The following is a 23,029-nucleotide window of genomic DNA, read 5'->3' on the forward strand; positions in this document are numbered from 1 at the left end:
TCATATATGCCCCTAGCTTTCCACTTTCAACCACAGTCACAGTCATCTTTGTTCAGAGTACTTACAATATTGTGCTACCACCACACAGTATTATGCTATCTATTTCTGGATCTATGCAATCAATCCTGTTGTAGCTTATGTACTCCATCAGCATCAAATGCCCATTTTCTAACTTCTTTCTATCTCCTGACAACCTGTATTCTCAACTTTAACTCTCAAATTTCGCTCATCAATGTTAGTTCGTATAAATGAGTCCATAGAGTAGCCATCTTTTTTTTCTGGCTAATTTCACTCAGTGTAATGTCTACTGTCTACCATTTTGTCTTTTGGATTTTATATGTTATATCTTATTTTTATTTTTTTCTTTCTTTCATTTTGCTCTTACTGATAGTCTTCATTTCTACCCTTTTCTCCAGACTTCTATCTCCTGTCTTTTCTTATCTGCCTGTAGTGCTTCCTTTAGTACTTCTTTTAAAGCAGGTCTCTTGTTCAAAAACTCTCAGTGTCTTTTTGTATGAAAATATTTTAAACTCTCCCTCATTTTTGAAGGACAGTTTTGCTGGATATGGAATTCTTGGTTGGCAGGTTTTCTCTTTCAGTATCTTAAATATGTCATGCCACTGCCTTCTCACTTCCATGGTTTCTACTGAGAAAACCACACATAGTATTATTAAGCTCACTTTGTATGTGATGGGTTGATGAATCACTTTTCTCTTGCTGCTTCAGAATTCTTTCTTTCTCTTTGACATTTGATAATCTGATTATTATGTGTCTTGGAGTAGGTCTCTTTGGATCTATTCTGTTTGGGGTATGCTGCACTTCTTGGATCTGCAAATTTATGTCTTTCATAAGGGATGGGAAATTTTCAGTGACTATTTCCTCCATTATTCTTTTTTTTTTTTAATCTTCATTTTATTGAGATATATTCACATACCACGCAGTCCTATAAAACAAATCGTACATTCGATTGTTCACAGTACCATTACATAGTTGTACATTCATCACCTAAATCAATCCCTGACACCTTCATTAGCACATACACAAAAATAACAAGAATAATAATTAAAGTGAAAAAGAGCAATTGAAGTAAAAAAGAACACTGGGTACCTTTGTCTGTTTGTTTGTTTGTTTCCTTCCCCTATTTTTCTACTCATCTATCCATAAACTAGACAAAGTGGAGTGTGGTCCTTATGGCTTTCCCAATTCCATTGTCACCCCTCATAAGCTACATTTTTATACAATTGTCTTTGAGATTCATGGGTTCTGGGTTGTAGTTTGATAGTTTCAGGTATCCATCACCAGCTACCACAATTCTTTAGAACCTAAAAAAGGTTGTCTAAATTGTGCATAAGAGTGACCTCTCGGCTCCTTTTGGAATCTCTCTGCACTGAAGCTTATTTCATTTCCTTTCACATCCCCCTTTTGGTCAAGAAGATGTTCTCCGTCCCACAATGCCAGGTCTACATTCCTCTCCGGCAGTCATATTCCATGTTACCAGGGAGATTCACTCCCCTGGGTGTCTGATCCCACATAGCGGGGAGGGCAGTGATTTGACCTTTCAAGTTGGCTTAGCTAGAGAGAGAGGGCCACATCTGAGCAACAAAGAGGCATTTGGGAGGAGGCTCTTAGGCACAATTATAGGGAGGCCTAGCCTCTCCTTTGCAGCGACCGTCTTCCCAAGGGTAAATCCTATGGTAGAGGACTCAACCCATCAAACCACCAGTCCCCTATGTCTGTGGTCATGTTAGCAACCATTGAGGTGGGGTAGGCCAATACCCCTGCATTCTCCACAGGCTCCTCAAGGGGGCTCTACGTATTTTTTTTTTAACTTTTTTTTTTTTTTTTAAATCAACTGTTTGGACGAAAAAAATTAAAAACAAAACAAAAAAAACACATACAATAAAAGAACATTTCAAAGAGACCATAACAAGGGAGTAAGAAAAAGACAACTAACCTAAGATAACTGCTTAACTTCCAACATGTTCCTACTTTACCCCAAGAAAGTTACCTAATATAGCAACATTTCTGTGAACTTGTTCCTACTATATCCATCAGAAATTAACAGACCATAGTCATTCCTGGGCATCCATAGAACGTTAAATAGCTTATCTGTTCTTCTTGGATTATTGTTCCCCCTTCCTTAATTGCTCTCTATTGATAGTTCCCCTACATTCTACATTATAAACTATTTGTTTTACATTTTTCAAAGTTCACATTAGTGGTAGCATATAATATTTCTCTTTTTGTGCCTGGCTTATTTCGCTCAGCATTATGTCTTCAAGGTTCATCCATGTTGTCATATGTTTCATGAGATCGTTCCTTCTTACTGCCATGTAGTATTCCATCGTCTGTATATACCACATTTTATTTATCCACTCATCTGTTGAAGGACATTTGGGTTGTTTCCATCTCTTGGCAATTGTGAATAATGCTGCTATGAACATTGGCGTGCAGATATCTGTTCGTGTCACTGCTTTCCGATCTTCCGGGTATATACCGAGAAGTGCAATCACTGGATCGAATGGTAACTCTATATCTAGTTTTCTAAGGAACTGCCAGACTGACTTTCAGAGTGGCTGAACCATTATACAGTCCCACCAACAATGAATAAGAGTTCCAATTTCTCCACATCCCCTCCAGCATTTGTAGTTTCCTGTTTGTTTAATGGCAGCCATTCTAATCGGTGCTAGATGGTATCTCATTGTGGTCTTAATTTGCATCTCTCTAATAGCTAGTGAAGCTGAACATTTTTTCATGTGTTTCTTGGCCATTTGTATTTCCTCTTCAGAGAACTGTCTTTTCATATCTTTTGCCCATTTTATAATTGGGCTGTCTGTACTATTGTCATTGAGTTGTAGGATTTCTTTATATATGCAAGATATCAGTCTTTTGTCAGATACATGGTTTCCAAAATATTTTTCCCATTGAGTTGGCTGCCTCTTTACCTTTTTCACAAATTCCTTTGAGGTGCAGAAACTTCTAAGCTTGAGGAGTTTCCATTTATCTATTTTTTCTTTTGTTGCTTGTGCTTTGGGTGTAAAGTCTAGGAAGTGGCCGCCTAATACAAGGTCTTGAAGATGTTTTCCTACATTATCTTCTAGGAGTTTTATGGTACTTTCTTTTATATTGAGATCTTTGGTCCATTTTGAGTTAATTTTTGTGTAGGGGGTGAGGTAGGGGTCCTCTTTCATTCTTTTGGATATGGATATCCAACTCTCCCAGCCCCATTTGTTGAAAAGACCATTATGACTCAGTTCAGTGACTTTGGGGGCCTTATCAAAGATCAGTCGGCCATAGATCTGGGGGTCTATCTCTGAATTCTCAATTCGATTCCGTTGATCTATATGTCTATCTTTGTGCCAGTACCATGCTGTTTTGACTACTGTGGCTTTATAATAAGCTTCAAAGTCAGGGAGGGTAAGTCCTCCCACTTCATTTTTCTTTTTTAGAGTGTCTTTAGCAATTCAAGGCATCTTCCCTTTCCAAATAAATTTGATAATTAGCTTTTCCAAGTCTGCAAAGTAGGTTGTTGGAATTTTGATTGGGATTGCATTGAATCTGTAGATGAGTTTGGGTAGAATTGACATCTTAATGACATTTAGCCTTCCTATCCATGAACATGGAATATTTTTCCATCTTTTAAGGTCCCCTTCTATTTCTTTTAGTAGAGTTATGTAGTTTTCTTTGTATAGGTCTTTTACATCTTTGGTTAAGTTTATTCCTAGGTACTTGATTTTTTTAGTTGCTATTGAAAACGGTATCTTTTTCTTGAGTGTCTCTTCAGTTTGTTCATTTCTAGCATATAGAAACATTAGTGACTTATGTGCATTAATCTTGTATCCTGCTACTTTGCTAAATTTGTTTATTAGCTCTAGTAGCTGTATCATCGATTTCTCAGGGTTTTCCAGATATAAGATCATATCATCTGCAAACAATGACAGTTTTACTTCTTCTTTTCCAATTTGGATGCCTTTTATTTCTTTGTCTTGCCGGATTGCCCTGGCTAGCATTTCCAGCACAATGTTGAATAACAGTGGTGACAGCGGGCATCCTTGTCTTGTTCCTGATCTTAGAGGGAAGGCTTTCAGTCTCTCACCGTTGAGTACTATGGTGGCTCTGGGTTTTTCATATATGGTCTTTATCATATTGAGGAAGTTTCCTTCAATTCCTACCTTTTGAAGTGTTTTTATCCAAAACGGATGTTGGATTTTGTCAAATGCTTTTTCAGCATCTATTGAGATGATCATTTGATTTTTCCCTTTTGAATTGTTAATGTGTTATAATACATTGATTGATTTTCTTATGCTGAACCATCCTTGCATGCCTGGAATGAACCCCACTTGGTCATGGTGTATGACTTTTTTAATGTGTCTTTGGATTCGATTTGCAAGTATTTTGTTGAGGATTTTTGCATCTATATTCATTAGGGAGATTGGCCTGTAGTTTTCCTTTTTTGTAGCATCTTTGCCTGGTTTTTGTATTAGATTGACATTAGCGTCATAAAATGAGTTAGGTAGTGTTCCATTTTCTTCAATGTTTTGAAAGAGTTTAAGTAAAATTGGTGTCAGTTCTTTCTGGAAAGTTTGGTAGAATTCCCCTGTGAAGCCATCTGGCCCTGGGCATTTATTTGTGGGAAGATTTTTGATGACTGATTGGATCTCTTTGCTTGTGATGGGTTGACTGAGGTCTTCTATTTCTTCTTTGGTCAGTCTAGGTTGTTCATATGTTTCCAGGTAATTGTCCATTTCCTCTACATTATCCAGTTTGTTGCCATACAGTTGTTCATAATATCCTCTTGTAATTTTTTTTATTTCTTCAGGATCTGCAGTGATGTCACCTTTTTCATTCATTATTTTGTTTAAATGGGTCTTCTCTCTTTTTGATTTTGTCAGTCTAGCTAGGGGCTTGTCAATCTTGTTGATCTTCTCAAAGAACCAACTTTTGGTGATATTTATCCTCTCTATTGTTTTTTGTTCTCTATGTCATTTATTTCTGCTTTAATCCTTGTTATTTCTTTTCTTCTACTTGGTTTAGGATTGGTTTGCTGTTCATTTTCTAGCTTCTTCAGTTGAACCATTAATTCTTTGATTTTGGCTCTTTCTTCCTTTTTAATATATGCATTTAGTGCTATAAATTTCCCCCTCAGTACTGCTTTTGCTGCTTCCCATAGGTTTTGGTATGTTGTGTTCTCATTTTCATTCGTCTCTATATATTTAGCAATTTCTCTTGCTATTTCTTCTTTAACCCACTGATTGTTTAGGAGTGTGTTGTTTAACCTCCAGGTATTTGTGAATTTTGTAAGTCTCTGATGGTTATTGACTTCTAATTGTATTCCATTGTGGTCAGAGAATGTGCTTTGAATAATTTCAATCTTTTTAAATTGATTGAGGCTTGTTTTATGTCCCAGCATATGATCTATTCTGGAGAAAGTTCCATGAGCACTAGAAAAGTATGTGTATCCTGGTGATTTGGGATGTAATGTTCTGTATATGTCTGTTAAATCTAATTCATTTATCAGGTTGTTTAGATTTTCAGTTTCCTTATTGGTCTCCTTATTGTTTGGTTTCCTATTATTTGGTCTCCTTATTATTTGGTTTCCTTATTGTTCTCCTTATTGGTTTCCTTATTGGTCTCCTTATTGGTCTCCTTATTATTTGGTTTCCTTATTGGCTGTAGCTTGCATGAAATATTTTTCTCCATCCTTTCACTTTCAATTTCTTTGTGTCCCTGTGTCTAAGATGAGTCTCTTGTATGCAACATATTGATGGTTCATTGATTTTGATCCATTCTGTGAATCTATATCTTTTAATTGGGGAGTTTAATCCATTTATGTTCAACGTTATAACCGTGAAGGCATTTCTTGAATCAGCCATCTTATCCTTTGGTTTATGTTTGTCATATATATTTTTCCCCTCTCTCTGTTAATATCCTTTATTTTACCCATACCGAATCTCTTTAGTACTGAACCTTTCTCCAAGTCTCTCTGTCCTTTCTTTGTTTCTCTGTCTGTAGGGCTCTCTTTAGTATCTCCAGTAGGGCAGGTCTCTTGTTAGCAAATTCTCTCAGCATTTGTTTGTCTGTGAAAAATTTAAGCTCTCCCTCAAATTTGAAGGAGAGCTTTGCTGGATAAAGTATTCTTGGTTGGAAATTTTTCTCACTCAGAGTTTTAAATATATCGTGCCACTGCCTTCTCGCCTCCATGGTGGCTGCTGAGTAGTCACTACTTAGTCTTATGCTGTTTCCTTTGTATGTGGTGAATTGCTTTTCTCTTGCTGCTTTCAGAACTTGCTCCTTCTCTTCCATGTTTGACAGTGTGATCAGAATATGTCTCGGAGTGGTTTTATTTGGATTTATTCTATTTGGAGTTCGCTGAGCATTTATGATTTCTGTATTTATGTTGTTTAGAAGATTTGGGAAGTTTTCCCCAACAATTTCTTTGAATACTCTTCCTAGACCTTTACCCTTTTCTTCCCCTTCTGGAACACCAATGAGTCTTATATTGGGACGTTTCACATTATCTATCATATCCCTGAGGTCTATTTCGATTTTTTCAATTTTTTTCCCCATTCTTTCTTTTATGCTTTCATTTTCCATTCTGTCATCTTCCAGGTCACTGATTCGTTGTTCAACATCCTCTAGTCTTGTACTATGAGTATCCAGAATGTTTTTAATTTGGTCAACAGTTTCTTTAATTTCCATAAGATCATCTATTTTTTTATTTAGTCTTGCAATGTCTTCTTTATGCTCTTCTAGGGTCTTCTTGATATCCTTTGTATCCCATACTGTGGTCTCATTGTTCATCTTTAGTTCTTTGAGTAGCTGCTCTAGGTGCTGTGTGTCTTCTGATCTTTTGATTTGGGTGCTTGGGCTTGGGTTATCCACATCGACTGTTTTTTTCATATGCTTTATGATTTTCTGTTGTTTTTGGCCTCTTGGCATTTGCTGAACTTGATAGGGTTCTTTTAGTATATGTAGACCAATTGAAGTCCTTATCTCTAATTTATCAGATCTACAGCTTCATGGAGTACACTTTCTCTAACTAACCAGCAGGTGGCGTCCACGAGCCACCTGTTCTCCATAAGCCAGTTCTCCCCTAGTTTGCCTTTGTGGTGAGTGGGGGAGTGAGTCTTGTGGGGTCCAATTGGTATACCAAGCTTGCGTATGTATTTGGTGTTGCCCGCCCTGTATATGGGGCGTGTTTCTGGGCAGTGAGGGAGGGGGGGTGGCTCTAACAATCAAATCTCCCTGGTGATCCTGGAGTTTTAAAGCTGCTGCAATAGTCTATCCTTCAGTTCAGTCCTGCCACAGTTTGTCTCTGCCACTGACCCACAAGTCCTTGGTATTGGCATATGGCTCCTGAGAGTTTCAAGTGGGTCCCTCTTCCAGGCCATGCACACCCTGGTCCTCTGTTGAGAGATGACTGTGCTATGTCACTGGTGAGTGCCGTCCCCCCAGGGCAGTTCTGGGCTGCTGGGCTGTGTAGGGAGGCTCCCAGTCTGCTGAAATGATGGCTGAATGGCGCTTTGTTTATTCACACTGCTCCACCTTCCCAACTCCGGGACAATCAGCTGAGGTTGCAGGGAAGGCTAATGTCCACGCCCAGTTTTGTGGTGTGTGCCTGTTACTTGAAGCACTTCTGTCACACTGGGTTGCCTGGGGCAGCTCTGGGCTATGGGGCTGGTGATGGGCAGGAGTGTTTCTTGTCCACCAGGATGATGGCTGTGAGCGGACACCCCCTTTTCTTGGGAAGTTGTGGTGTTTAGTGAATTTTCTCAGCCACTGGATTATTGCCTTTTGTCTCAGAGCTCTCTTAGTTCTGCTCTTGTCTTGACCTGCCCAAATTGCAAGTCTTTGAGGCTTTCTGTATTTGGCTTCTTAGAGTAATTGTTTTAGAAAAAGAAAAAAGGATTAAAAAAAAAGGGCCCTCCTCACAGATCTAATGGGTTATTGAAATGCTAAGAGACAAAGCAATTAGGGCCATTAAGGAAAGGTCCACAGGGCATAGAGATCAGCTTTTCTTCGGGGTTTGCATATGAGCTTGAGGGCCTGAGCTCTGCCCTTCCCCTTTCTATGTTCACCAGAACTCCAAAAATCCTCTGCTTTTATTTTGGAGTTTTTCATGCTGTTTTTTTCTATGCCTGTCTCCTCTCTGTTGGGCTGGCTGATCTCAAATTCTCTGGTGTCTGGTCTCAGTCTATCTATGGTTGGAGTTTGGATCAGTAGAATGAGTTTCCGATAAGGGCTGCCACTGCAGTTCTCCCTTCTCCTTCCTGGAGCTGACAACCCCTCCTCCCACGGGACTGAGCCTGGCAGGGAGGGGTGCGGGTCCCCTGGCCACAAAAAGTTACAGATTTCGCTGTTCTCAGCAGTTCCACATTTTCATGAGTGTTGTATGAAGTATGCCCAAAGTCAGATTGCTCTGTGGTGTCCAGTCCACGCAGTTCCTGGCTTTCTACCTACTTTCCTGGAGGAGTAACTAAAACATACAGCTCACTAGTCCGCCATCTTGCCCCGCCCTCCTCCTCCATTATTCTTTCTGCTCCTTTTCCCTTCTCTTCTCCTTCTGGGACACCCATGACATGTATATTCATGTGCTTCATGTTGTCATTCAATTCCCTGAGACAATGCTCATATTTTTCCATTCCTTTCCCTATCTGTTCTTTTTGGTGTAGGATTTCAGATGTTCTGTCCTCTAGTTCCTGAATCCTTCCTTCTGCCTCTTCATATCTGCTGTTGTATGTCTTCATCATGTTTTTCATCTCTTTTTTCGTGCCTTCCATTCCCATAAGTTCTGCCAATTGTTTTTTCAAACTTTAGTTCTTCCCTGTGTTCACCGAATGTCTTATTTATATTCCTCATCTTTTGCCATATCTTCCCTCAACTAATTGATTTGATTTTTGACTTTATTTAGCATATTTGTTTGAAGAACTTTAATTAGTCATTTTAAACCCTGTATCTCATTTGAAGTATGTTTGTTCCTTTCACTGGGCCATATCTTCACTTTTTCTAGTGTGATTCATAATTTTTTGTTGTTAAGGTGTCTGGTTTCCTTGATTACCCCAATCAGGTTTTCCCAGACCAGATGGGCCCAGGTCTCAGGAGGAGATTTCCCTGAGGATGAGTCCCAGAAAGTTGTCAGACTTTCCTGTGAGGACTGTAGATGCTGTTTTTCCTATCTCAGCCCACAGCTCCCCACTGGTATAAAGAGCTGTATTACCTTTAATTCTCAGAAGACCCTGTTCCTGCCAGGGACTGAGAGTTTCAGAAGCCAATCTTAATCTCCACCCCACCCCTCCCCCATGCCCTAGGGTTTGAATTCTCTGATGGAGGGCATCCACTTGAACTGGGCCCTTCCTCCCCCTTTTCTTAGGGAAGATAAGCCCTTTAGGAATTTTTCTCCTATATTTGACTTTTTCCTTTGACTCTCTGATTATCTTAACTCCACCATTCCTGGGTCAAAACTGACAATTGAATATACCTAAGGCTTTTTCCAATAAGCTACTTAGACTGAGAGGAAAAAAAAAGGAAAAAAGAAAAATATCCCCTTTTCAGAGCCAGTCCTCAACCCCCCAGTAACTAGTCAAGAACTTGAGTAGGTGCCTGGTTCTATATGCCCCTTTTCTTGGGACACAACCCTTAACCAGTATTCTGAGATCAGCAGATTCCAAAAGCCTCTGTTTTTATTTATTTATGCATTTTTTTCATTAGCCCTGCCTCCTCTCTGTTAGGAGAAACCTCCAGGTTCCTTTCCTGCTTGCTCTAGATTTGTCTGTGCTCATAGCTTGTATTCAGTTATCTGAATTCCTTAATTAAAACTGCAATTGGAGCTTGCTTGAGCTACCTTCCCTTCCTCCTAGTAGACTGCTTTTCTTTTTCCCACAGAGTTTTCCAACTCAGCCTGCTGTGTCGGTGGAGGAGGAGCACCAATCCACAGTTTGGGGAGCTTTACTTTTAGTTCCTATGCTGCAATCTCAACTCTTCCACCCATTACAGACTGGTTTACAATGTTTGTCTGGTCAGAGATGCCCCCCAACTGTTGTTCCAGACTGTTCACTAATTGTTCCAGAGGACTAACTAAATTTCACAACTCCTTGTGCCACCATCTTGCCCTTGTTATTGGCTTTTGACAGTTTCATTTCTGTGTATGGATCTCTTTAGGTTTATTGGGCTTGGAGTTTCTTAAGTCTGTTGAATATGTAGGTTCATGTCTTGCATCACATTTGGGGAGCTTTAATGCATTATTTTTCAAATGTTCTTTCTATCCCTTTCTCTTCTTCTTCTCCTTTAGGTTCTACCATAATGCATTTGGTGGTTTACTTGATGATGTCCCACAGGTCCTTTAAACTCTTATTTTTTCTTATCCTTTTTACATTTTGCTCCTCAGACTCAACAATTTTAATTGCCCAGTCTTTGAGTTTGCTGATTCTTTTTTCTGTCTGCTCATATTTGCTGTTGAACACCTTTAGTGAGTTTTTTTCAATTCAATTATTGCATTTTTTCAGCTCCAGAATTTTTATTTGGCTCATTTTTGTAATTTCTATATATTTATTGATATCTCTACTTATTCATGTTCTTCTGATTTCCCTTGGTTATTTGTATATGGTTTCCCTCAGTTCTTTGATGATAGTTATGAAAGTTAATTTTATAGTCTTTGTCTAGTATTTCCAATGTCTGGGCTACTTGGGGATCTTTCAATTTTTTTTTTTTTTCTTATGGATGATGCATGCTTTCCAATGCCTTGTATGTTTGTAATATTTTACTGAGAATTGGGAATTGTCTAGTAAGTCCAATGTCTGGGCTGCTTGAGGATCTTTCCATTAATTTATTTTTTCTTATTAATGAGGCATATTTTTCAAATTGCTTTGTATATATATAATATTATGTTGAGAATTTGAAATTCTTAATAGTATAATATGGCAACCCTGGAAATCAGATTAGCCTGGTATCAGAGATTTATGCTGTTTATTGTTTAGAGCTGTACCCATCCATTTGTTTAATGGCATTTCCAAACCATTTTTGCAAAGAATATATATATCACTTATTGTGTGCATTCACTGAAGTCTTTGTTCTATTTTGCCCTTACTCTGCCAAGGACCTGAAAGAGACTTTCTTGAAAGCCTTCATACAATATGAAAAGAAAAAGAGGGTGTTATGTTTCTTGAAATTCCTTGACAGTTGCTACCTGGGAAGCCACTTGAGTATGATGGGGTAGAAACAATGGCCAGCCACTCTGTTGGTCTCTCCATGATCCATGGGCAGATCAAGACTTACTACTGCAATTTAGGGGGAACAAGTCCTATTTGCACATCTAGGTACCAGCAAGCCATACCAGGAATGCAGATCACTGCCCCAATGGCCACCTACTACAGGGCTGGGGCTGTGGAAATGGTAGCTGGTATGCGAAATGCCAAAATTCACTAAAATTTACCAGCCTTTATCTTCACCAATCATTCCCCTAGATACTTGCAAGTGTTTGACTAGACTGCAAAGTTCTGAAATAGTTTATTCTAATAATTCTTGCCAGCTCAGTTGTTTCAGTGGAGGGATGAATTCCTAAAGCTTACTACTCTCCACTTTCTTCTGTGGTGCCACTCCTCTACTACTTAACAATATTCATCTATTCAACAAAATTTATTTTTTGATCAAATACCATGTACCACAAACAATTCTAAGCATTGTGGTATTCAGCAGTGATTACTTAAAGTTGACCTTATTTGGAAGGAGTTGTGGATACAGATTGACAATAAACAGAGATGTACAATATGAGGAAAAAGAAAGCACAGTAAGGTGCATTTCATATTGGCAGGTGTAAAATGTCTGTATACCTCTGAGGATTATGTGACAGTAGCTGACTGCTCTCTGCAAGGACTTCTACCATTCACTTTCTAGCCTACTGGGTTCTCCACAATGTTTGAATTGTCTCTCACCATCTGCCACTGATTCCATCCCTACAGACTTGTCCGTGGTGATGATATCTCAGATCCTTGGACATTGTTCTCCCCTATTCTTTTCAGTCTGAATGCCATTTTAATTCCTATTCTGACAATACGGACAGCTGTAGTTACACAACAGATAACAGGATTTAAGGTGAAACATATTAACGCCATGGATGCAAAAGCAAACACTTAAAGGTGGTTCTTCTAATTAGAAGCATCACATTAAAGATTCATCATCAAAGTTACTGAAGCTGTGTTTCTCAAAGTGTGATCTGAAAGGTGCCTACATAATAATGCAAGAAATACTTGTTAAAAATGAAGATTCCTTTTCCCTCAACCCACAATTGAATCTTTGTGGGTGGAACCTGTGAATATCAGTTTTGAATAAGCTCTACTGGATGCATATGTACTCTAAAATTTAATAACCTTCATGTCAAAGAAATATTCATCCAAAGAAAAAATTAGTACCTTAAAAGGAAACTTCTCAGAAACATCAAAAACATAGAACTAAAAAAAAAAAAAATCACTTGTTATCCCTAGAAGATCGAAGCTACTTCCATTTTTACATGTGATCAGGCTTCCGTAATTACTGCAGCAAAACTTTTAGTGTCCCCAATAAAATTCTGTAATTGAAAAAACAAAAACAAAAAACTCTTCTGTTTACAGGAATTATAGAAAAGAAAATGTGGTTCTTTCCGTCCCACAGCTGTGGAACCCAGAGAAAGTAAGGAGACTTGTCAATCTCCTTTACAATGATCAGCAAGACACACCCTACTCCAGCCAGTATTCAATGCTGTTATGCTGAAAACAGAATCTACAGACTCTGAAAACGAAAATACAGAAGAAGTTTATTGAGCTAAAGTAGCATGCCTGGGAGCAGAACTAAAAGAAAGTTATTGATCAAAGGGTCTGGGTTCTGGGAAGCAGTTTATATGCCTGTTTGGCATAAAGGGAAGATGTGGGGGGATGGAGAGGGAGGAGGACGACTTGAGCTATCAGATCATAGTCCATTAATTAGCAACTTCAGGGTTTGGGGTTATCAGGTGAAGATTAGCTGATTAGTCAGTTTGACTCCTTTATCACAGCAAGGGGTCTTTATCAGCACTGCAAGGGATCTTTGGCATGTCTGCTTGCCTCTTCCCTTTATGTTTCCTCTTTGTAGTTTTTTGGATAAAAAGGGAGTTCAAGAAGATCAAGAAGATTAATAAAGCTATTTACCAAGATTAGGAAAGCTATTTACCATACCATTACAGTACCAAAGAGAGGCTCAATATGTTGATACCAAACAACATAATATAAAAAGGGGTCAGAATAAAGGGAGGTTACAAGTACTCACTTTATAGAGTACTTTTATAGTACTCTTTATAGTTTTCTATATTGGCTATAAGAATTAATAAGACTTAAAAAAATCATTAACTAATAACTTTCAATTATGAATGTATTATTTGCTATTGTCACAAGCATGCCTGTACAATCTTCCTATCTAGATTGTAAATGACTCAAGGAAACCTTCTTTATTGACCTTTACTTCTTGTATATGATCCTCAATGCTTAAGAGTGTACAGAATACAGTAGATGCTCAATAAATACTCAATTGATGACCAGTTAAAACTCTCCATTCTTAGCCAAATGAAATTTTTTTTAGGTTTACCAAAAAGAGAAATATAACTTTAATAGACTTTAAAACATTACAGTTAAATCTATACACAGAAGTGGATTTATTATCATATTCATTATCACTAAATATCCTATAGTAAGGCAGAAGGAAAGAACAAATAGGGATTGGGTGAGACTTATGAGCTTGACTATTTACCACTGAAATAACAAAAAAGACTATAACAGTGTAATGTAATAATCAATTTACCAATATCTGGAATACAAGAGATCAAGAGATTTTCTAGTTAAAATCTGCATGACTTTTCGGAATGAATCAGATTAATTTAAACTAATCTCCAATGACAGAGTGATAGGACTTGTAGATCAAGGGAAAGTATTAGCTGCAATGTCTCTTGATTTTAGCAAAGGTTCTGACTTTATCATCAATTACAAACTTGTAAATTAGGTACAAGGATATAGTTCAAAGCAAAATGCTGAAGGGTGGTTAAGTGACTGAAGTTGAGTCTTCCTGCTTGGAAACAAAACTGTTCCAGTCTTTTGCTCTGTATCTTTTGCTCTAACTAGTCAGATTTAGTGCATCTACATGGTGTTATTTAAACAACTGATATTCATAGATGTCTATGATTCAATTATCATGTAAATTAATTGTAGTGGATTATTAGAACTCAAGGTCAGAATGATTCTTTGATGTTCCTGACAAAGAAAGTCTGGACACAGCCTAAAATGATGTCATGGACTCTATATAACTATTTCCACATATGTCAAGTGTGATTCTCATGGGAAAGGCTTTACTAACTATAACTAGAATTCAGAATCATTTGTGAGATACACATGGAGCACAACATCTTGCAAGTTCAAAGGTAAAGCCTTAGAGCAACCTATAATGATGTTCAAAAACAAGAGTAAGTAAGCTTTTGAGATATTGTAAATCCTTGGAATGGCATACTGTAAATTCATAGGGGAGTTAGATTTATACCCAACTGCTCAAAAGATCAATGTTTAAGAAAATATAGATATTGTTTTTCAGTTTTAAAGTTCCTGCTGGAGACATTAGCCATAGGAAATTAAGTTCATAAATTTAAGCAGAATCAATTGCCAAATGTTTAAGAACCAGATTCAAAAGATTAACAGTTATGAAGGATTTAATGCAGTACAGTGTGTTCTTCCTCATGCATGTTTAAAGGATATAATGCTTAATGAATTCTATTTCTCTGATTATAGCACAAGGAGTTATGTAATTGTGCAATTAGAGGCTTGTGATTTTTCTGACTGCACTTTCAATTCTGCTTCTAAGTTCTAGACTGCTTTCTTGAATAAAATGGAAAATGTCTATCATCTACCTTGCCTGTGATCTACTTTATCATCTATCTTCTGTCTATTTTTCCATCTTTAACTATCTATCTATCTATCTATCTATCTATCTATCTATCTATCTTTCTATCTATCTATCCATCCACTGCCATTTTCCAGAAAAGATTTCTCTTGGTTCTTTGATGCATATTTAAGAAAATATTGTACAAAATGTATCAGTCTATAAAATATTAATTGGTTATATTTGCCTATCATATGTAAATAGTTATGCCTTAAGGAGACAATATTTTTTGAAAATAAATCAGATTATATAATATCAGGTAATTAAGAGATTTAGAGGCAATAAATAGTAACAGTGGTTCTTTGATTATATTTAAAGAAGAAATATTAATTAACTGAAAAAAATGAAAACATGTGGGGTTCTTACAGTGAAACTTGTAGACATTCTTCATTGCAATGTCTGTGCCATGCATACTGTATTACTCTCCAGTCTTCTAAGCAGATTATCCATTAACTCTCCTAATTGCTGTTATATGTAGGATAAGGGTTTTCAACACTTCAACAGTTTGTTTAACAATAATTCTCTTAAAGAGTCATCCATGAGGAGGCCTCCATAACAATGAAATCTTCTCCCTGGTGTGTAGTAAGTAATTATTTTTCTAAAGTTGAGTTGGACAATAATCTTTGTGTAAACAAGGCATTCCTTTGCAGTGTGTTGATGATTGTTAATTAATTTTTGTCCATTGATGTAATGCAAAAATTCATTTAGAAGCTGTGAATTGTATGAAATATTAATTACATCCTAGAGGTTTCAGAGCACCACAGAATGATTACAAAAGTGGGCACTGATAAGCTTTTAATTGCAACCCATTCTGTTGAGTTATTGTGTTTTCATAACCTCTTATTTTTCATTAGTTATCTGTCAGTTTATAATATGGTTGTTAATTGGAGAAGAAACAGCCTGTGTGCATTTTGTTTTCCCAGTTGTGTGCTTGGGTTATCCAGGAAGACAAGCATACATGTAGCCACAGTTGTATTGCATTTTCAAGGCTAACAAAATTAACAAGATGGAACCAAAGAGAAAGAGAACATGACAGGGAACTTGACACAGTCTCAGGGAGCAGTCTTTCCACAGCTCTATGTGAATGGGGAGAAGCCAGATGACCTAATTGACCACCAAGTAAAGAGTCACAGATGAATAAAGGCCTTTTATGACCATCCAGTGTAAGGACATTGAAATACAAAATGATTAGCTGTTCTTTTTCAAGGAAAAAGATACAAAAGAAAGGTGGTTACTTTCCCCTGCTTTCAAAATTTAACCTTGAATGAGACTTACTATTGAAATCATTGTATTTATTTTTAAATAATCATTCATCCAACATTGTGGCACCAATTATCATGTAATTTTAAATTATGCAAAAATGATATGCAATAAGAGAATTAGAAAATAAATTTTTATAAATAGCTTATTGATGCTCTACTCCTAGGCAATAATGATCCATTAAGATAAATCAAATCTGTGAGCTGAATAGGACCTTACTAGTCACCTTTTGCCTACTAGCAAGCAAAGCCCACAGAGATGCTGTTTAGCATGTTTCATGAATTTGGTTATGGTATTACTTTTAAATACAAAAAAACTAATCAGTGTAATGTATCTACACACATAGATACAAGTAAATAACTTGTTTCATTCCTTCCCCATCTCACTGCCTCCACAGATATTTGCATCTGCATTTCCATGTGTGCACATGTTTGCATTTTACACATAAATAGGATCAGACTACATATGTTACTATATGACTAACCTCTTCCACTTCGCATTCCATCAAATACATCATGTCAGAAATATATATCCACTTTTTAAAATACACACTTTATTTTACATATTAATAGGCTGTATTTTATCTAATTTCTTCCTTCTGGATGGGAATTTAGGTTGATTGTCATTATTTCAATATTGCTGTCACAAATATAAAGAATATTCTTGCCCATATTTCTTCATGTGTCCTTGCTAATATTCTCATAGGATGGTGTACTGAAGTCTTCCAATGTTCATAGAAAAGCTCTTCATTACGATCAAGTGAGCATTGTCTTTGAACTTGTTTAATCTTCCATATGCCCATTTTTTCATTTCAGGACGTAAATGTTAGTGCTGCTGCTGCTGGTCAGGTTGAGAAGCATCAAACAGAAATTCAAAGATAATTTCTCTGCCAGCCATTGTGTGATTCACAGAACAGGGCATCCTCTGCAGGGAAAGCTACAGCCCCAGGTGTACACAGCTCCTGATCCTGCCTCTCCTAGCAGTGTTTCTCAGTCTGGGGTGATTGTTGCTCCCTCCAAGAGATGTTTGAAAATATCCAGAGATATTTTTGATTGTTACGACTGTGGGGAGCATGCATTCTGATATCTAGTGAACATAGGCAAGGAATGCTGCTGATATGTAGGACGGCTCTGCACAACAAATAACATCTGACCCAAAATAGTACCAAGGATGAGAACCCTACTCTTTTAAAATTAGAAAAAGGTACCTCTTTTGCTGGCTTTAAAAGCCTAGGTCATAGATTTTGGCAAGTGGAGTGCAATTGGATTTTGCTCCACTTGGCCCTTCAGCCTGGTTCTCCCATGTGGGGACACAAGTGACAGCCTTGAAGGAAGTACACTGAATTTGACTCTCACCACCTTCTTGCACCCTAGATTTATTATAGGAAGGCAATAGATTTCTATTAGCTTTTATTAAAAAAAAAGTAATAGTACTTCACCAGTAAAGGGACCAAACGTACAATAGAAAGGTCCTGGAATAAATGCTAGGAGACTTTGCATCTTCTAGTGCCTAGAAACTTGGATGGGGTAACCATTAAGCCACTTTCAGGTTTAAAATCTTAGTGTCTGTTCTAGTTTGCTAATGCTGCTGGAATGCAAAATGGCAGAAATGGATTAGCTTTTATAAAAGGGGGTTTATTTGGTTACACAGTTACAGTATTAAGGCCATAAAGTGTCCAAGGTAATGCATCAACAATCGGGTACCTTCACTGGAGGATGGCCGATGGTGTTTGGAAAACCTCTATTAGCTGGAAAGGCATGTGGCCAGCATCTGCTCCAAAGCTCTGGTTTGAAAATGGTCTTCTCCCAGGACGTTCCTCTCTAAGCTTCAGCTCCTCAAAACTGTCACTCTTAGTTGCTCTTGGGGCGTTTGTCCTCTCTTGGCTTCTCCAGAGCAAAAGTCTGCTTTCAAAGTCTGTCTCCAAAATGTCTTTGTAAACTGCAGTGCTTCTCTCAGCTCCTGTGCATTCTTCAAAGTGTCTCTCCTGGCTGTTGCTCCTGTTCAAAATGTCACTCTCATTTGCTCTTCAAAATGTCACTCACAGCTGCACTGAGTTCCTTTTGTTTTCCAGCTCATTTATATGGCTCCTGTGATTTAACTGAGACCCACCCTGAATGAGTGGGGTAACACCTCCATGGAAATTATCCAATCAGAGTCATCACCCACAGTTGGGTGGGGTGCATCTCCATGGAAGCACTCAAAGGATTCCAATCTAATCAGCACTAAAACATCTGCCCCACAAGATTGCATCAAAGAATATGGCTTTTTCTGGGGGACACAATACATTCAAACCAGTATATCATTTAGCAAATGCTACATGGTTAAGCTTAGGACTCAGGACCTAGACTTCCTGGGTTCAAGCCCACTTCTGCGATTTATGGGGTCACTACCTTAAGAAGTTACCTGACCTCTCAATTTCTCCATTGCATTATCTATAGGCAGGAAATAATAGCACAAACCTCATAGAGTCATTGTCCTAGTTTGCTAATGCTGCAGAATGCAAAACACCAGAGATGGATAGGCTTTTATAAAATGGGGGTTTATTTCGCTACACAGTTACAGTCTTAAGGCCACAAAGCGTCCAAGCAATCAGGTACCTTCACCGGAGGATGGCCAATGGCGTCCGGAAAACTTCTACTAGCTAGGAAGGCAGCTGGCATCTGCTCCAAAGCTCCGGCCTCAAAATGGCTTTCTCCCAGGATTCTCCTCTCTAGCAAGCTTGCTCCTCTTCAAAACATCACTCCCAGCTGCACTCAGTTAGTTTCCTCTCTCTGGGTCAGCTCATTTATATAGCTCCACTGATCAAGGCCCATCCCGAATGGGTGGGGCCATGCCTCCATGGGAACATCTTATCAAAATGATCATTACCCACAGCTGAGTGGGGCACATTCCAAGTAAATCTAACCAGCACCAAAAACGTCTGCCCCACACAAGACCACAAAGATAATGGCATTTGGGGGACACAATACACTCAAACTGGCACAGTCATTGTGAGTATTAAATAAGCTAGAATACATAAAATACTTAGAAAAGTGTCTGCCACCTGCTATGTGCTCAATTTTTGAAAAGCTGTAATAACAACAGTGAAGTACAAATCCCCAAGAGAACTTACAAGTTCCTGGCCCCTGTCTACCTCTCCATATTTACTTTTTTCTATAGATAAAGTCCCTCTCCATCTATTTTATAAGGGCTATTACATATACTGTATGTCTTAGTTTGCCTGAACTGCTATCACAAATGCCACAAACAGGTTTTGGCTTAAACGACAGGAATTTGTTGGCTCACAGTTTCAGAAGCTAGAAGTATAAAATCAAGATACTGGCAAAGCTTCATTTCTTCCTGAAGACTATAGTGTTCTCGTGATGTCTTCTGGGAATCCTTGGAGTTTTTGTGCTTCTGTCTCTGCCTCTGGTCACATGATGATGTCCCCTCCTTTCTCTTGGATCTGCTCTTCTGGTTTCCACTAACTTCCAGCCTCTGCTTATAAGGCCTTCAGTTAACTGAATTTGGGCCCCCTGCTCAGTTAGGCCATGCCTATTCTAAAAATAACATCTTTCAAAGGTACTTTTTACAATGGGTTCAAACTCACAGGGACATGGATTAAGATTAAGAACATGTGTGTGTTGGGGTAAATAATTCAGCCCAACTCACCATGTCCTCTGTTTAATAGCCCCTCAGCTCCCGTGTATTTGTATTCTCAATGCCTGGTTCATGTTAGGTGTGTGGTAAATATATGCGGAATGCTATTTTCTCTGTAGAATGTGCTCTGCATTTCTGTTAGTTACCCATTGGGGTGGTTGGAGAAGTGCTCAAAAATGTAAATTTAGGACTGCTTATGAATGTCAATTCTCTTGCTTTTGGCATATGATAGGGCTTCAGTCCTTCATTGTTTAAAGCCAGGCACAACTTGCTTTGGTCAAGGATATGAAAGGAGTGGCATGTAGGTCATTTCCAGGCAATAACTTAAGAGTATGTATGCAGTCACACTCTTTTCCTCAATATCTGTGCTTCCAAAAGCTTGTCTCAATGGAACCTCCCTCAACCTGGATGACCGAGTGACTTCAAGAACAGAGCTCCCTTGCTAACTAACATTGAACAAGTAGAATGAGCATGGTATCAACTTCCATTACGTTTGTGCTGCCTCAGAGCATCAATTTTGCTAGGGCCTCTTGGCCTTTGCTCTAGCCATTAACCCACGTCTGTGCTCTGGTCTCAGTGTGTATCAGTGGCTTCCATCCACACCACCCACACATCTCATCCAAGATCTACAACTGGTTCCAAAGGATAAGTTAAGCATACCTCAGACCCCCAGTCCCTTTCCTTTTCCCCGTGCATTTGCTTTAAACTAACCATCCCTTGATTCCCTGGGGAAACATAGTAACCACAACTCAGCCACAATAAAGACACAAGCCCATGGGTCCTTCTCGACCTGTTTGTGTGTTCCCCACTTACTGGTTGAGCCCTAAGCCATTTGCACTTCCCATTGTCCCTTCATGGCACCCCTATCCCCTTCCAGGACCTGTCAGTAATAAACCATCTTGGTTCAAGGATTATTGCTTCTGGTTCTCCCAGAACCCAGATTTAAAATCCTACTTAGTTAATTTGGAACAAGTGAGAAATAATCTGTTGTTTTTAGTCACTGGAATGCTGGGTTATTTGTTACCACAGCAAAAGGTAACCTATCCTCACTGACACAAATGTGTTAGGGCCAACCTTCTAATAAAGCAGAATTCCTTTCACTGCTTTTTAAAGGCAAATTTTCTAAATGTAAGTTTTAATATTGTTAGCAGAATTTTCCTGTATCAAATATGAATAAATACATTTAATTCAAATTAAAATCTTTTTCCACATCTGTGAACATGTAACACCATGCCTTATTTTAATACATACTATTAGAATGTCTTATTTTTACTTAAACATTTACCTGAATCAGCATTCTTAAACTTAACTGCATATATAACTCAGCTGGAGAGTTCAAAATAAAAATGAGACTACCAGGGCTTCATCCCTAGAGATTCTGATTGCTCTGGGGTGGGGTTGGGGCCTCCCTATGGTGCGTGTGATCCTAATATGTAGCCAGTGATGAGAACTACTGATCTAAATGTACATAATGTTTAAAAGGAAGTGACTATCACTGAACTCAACAGGCAGCTTTATTGTAGTTGAGAGTCAGGACAAGACAGCTGCAACTTAACCCTGGTCAAGTCACATCCCTTTTCTAGGCCCATTGATTCATCTATAATCTATAATCCTGGGTACCCGCTTCATCCCCAGTGTCTTAATGTGGATCTTTACATGTTTTGCACATGTAGGAAACTGGCGCTGTCTCTTGCTCACCCATGAGGGAATCCATAAAGGCCAGATACCAGTGACAATGGATGAAACATTCTATAGGACAGAGTGTTTTTTCCCAGATCCTTTAAAAGATTTTTCTCTCACAGAACACCTATTTGCCCTTGGCATTTTTATAGGCACTGTCTATATCAATAATAGTTAGGGGTCAAGTGATGACCAAAGCTGAGCAATAAAAAAATATTCTTTGTCCTGAAAACTGAGTTCACATGTCCTTTCTCTTCTTTTGCCTCAGAAAGCAACTGAAAATACGTCCCAATAAGAGAGCATATAAAACAGGTGTAGTGGAAATTCAGCCATGTAGTTATGTGAGAGAAAGGGGACATGTAAAGGACTATGATGTCATTAAGCAATCTGCTCTTTCCTGGTGGTTTTGTTTACTCAGAGAAATACATAATTCTATGCAAATACACCCCATGTAGTCTTTCAGGTGATAACAGGTAATTTCACAGTTGATTTATTGTTTGTGTTTTATTGTTTGAAGTTGACAAGTATGTTTCAAATGTCAACCATTTTGCATATATCATGATCATTGTGTACTGCACTCTGAGGCAATTTTCCATGTCCTACATGGTGAAATATATAAGCATTGTTAAATCTTTTTGTTTCTTTAAGTATAGATATAGATATGGATATGGATTTAGATAAAGACATGGACATATGGATAGAAACGGATATGAAATTAAGTTGGCTTTGAAACTTTTGACGGTTGTATCTAGATAACTTGGTTGATTGCATTCCTCTTATATTCTTAAAATCTGCCAAGACTTTGGGCCAAAGCAGTTTTACCAGAGTTATTATATATAGTTCTTGTCCTTTTTCTTCCCACATAAAATATTTGCAGTTAGTTCATTGGCTATTTCAGTTAAAGGAGATAGAATTCTCTTAATAAAAAAAAAAAAGAAACAAACAAAAACCCAATTTTGTGTAAATAAGTTTACTCAGGAAGAATGAATTTAGTGCAATATAAAGACAAGTATATGCATCCATCTACATTAAGTATAAAAATTAAAATATTTTAAGCACATATCTATATGTTCTTAAATTTTCAATTATTCTTAAATGGCCATAGCTTACAATTGTATCCATATCAATATGTAGGGTCTAATATAATAGTTTGCTCATTTTCATTTAACTTTTTATCCTTTGGAACATAATATCCAAAATGAGTAACTAGTTGGAGGAACAAAAGGCAACGTGAAGCACAAGGGATTACTTTTCCTTGTTCAGTAGCAGCTTTAATGTGCTAATGGCCACTAATGAGGGGCTGCATACAAAAGTTTAATAAATTTTTGGGTTGAAAGGAGAATTATGGAGAGAGCATTACCTAAAAATGTCACAATTTTTAATGGACAACGAGCACTGCACCTACTTTAACATAGAATTCATTTGGGGTACTGCCTAATTTCATGGTAATTAGAGTTTAATAAACAATTCTGCCCTGATCTGTCAAGCACAATGGCAGTGGTTTTATTATTGAAGTTGAATTTGT

Source organism: Choloepus didactylus, chromosome 7, assembly GCF_015220235.1.
Source record: "Choloepus didactylus isolate mChoDid1 chromosome 7, mChoDid1.pri, whole genome shotgun sequence".
In the NCBI taxonomy this organism is placed as follows: Eukaryota; Metazoa; Chordata; class Mammalia; order Pilosa; family Megalonychidae; genus Choloepus; species Choloepus didactylus.